Genomic DNA, 941 nt, shown 5'->3' on the forward strand with positions numbered 1-941 from the left:
GTCATGGAAAATGTAAGGAAATCACTTCTCTCTTTCTCTAACTGGTAAAAAGTATCCTATCAATGATATTATTACTTGTGGCAGAGATTTAGTTATTGATATGATTATATGTATCTCACCTTGTAGAAAGGCTTATTGGGAAAACAACAGGAGCCTGAATACAATGTATTCATGAACGTAAGAGCTGGGAGGATCTCAATTCTCCTGTTGTGGTCCATACTAATGACTGATTCGAAATGTCTAGAGGGGTGACAATCTAGGTTGAGAGATATAGCTTGGTTAAGTCCTTGTTAGTCCTAGTTTTCACCACAGAAATATTCACTGGGTAGTCACATTACAAACATTCACATTAAAGATCTTAATGACTAATTACTTTTAAACGTCATACTTTAATTCTTAAGGATTACAGCAAGCAATTAGATAGGCCAATAGGACTGACCTTTTATCCCTTATAGGGTGGGTGTCTGTGCATGCAGCAGAGAGTCTGCACACAGCAGCAGAGAGTCTGCACACAGCAGCAGAGAGTCTGCACACAGCAGCAGAGAGTCTGCGCACGGCAGAAGGGAGTCTGCACACGGCAGCAGGGAGTCCATCCACGGCAGCAGAGAGTCCGTGCATGGAGGGAGGGAGTCTGCACACGGCAGCAGGGAATCTGTGCACGGCAGCAGGGAGTCTGCACATGGCAGCAGGGAGTCTGTGCACGGCAGCAGGGGGTCTGCACACGGCAGCAGGCAGTCTCTGCATGGAGGGAGGGAGTCTGCACACGGCAGCAGGGAGTCTGCGCACGGCAGCAGGCAGTCTGTACATGGAGGGAGGGAGTCTGCACACGGCAGCAGGCAGTCTGTACATGGAGGGAGGGAGTCTGCCCACGGCAGCAGGGAGTCTGCGCACGGCAGCAGGCAGTCTCTGCATGGAGGGAGGGAGTCTGCACACGGCAGCAG

Source organism: Conger conger, chromosome 9 (genome assembly GCF_963514075.1).
Source record: "Conger conger chromosome 9, fConCon1.1, whole genome shotgun sequence".
Taxonomy (NCBI): domain Eukaryota; kingdom Metazoa; phylum Chordata; class Actinopteri; order Anguilliformes; family Congridae; genus Conger; species Conger conger.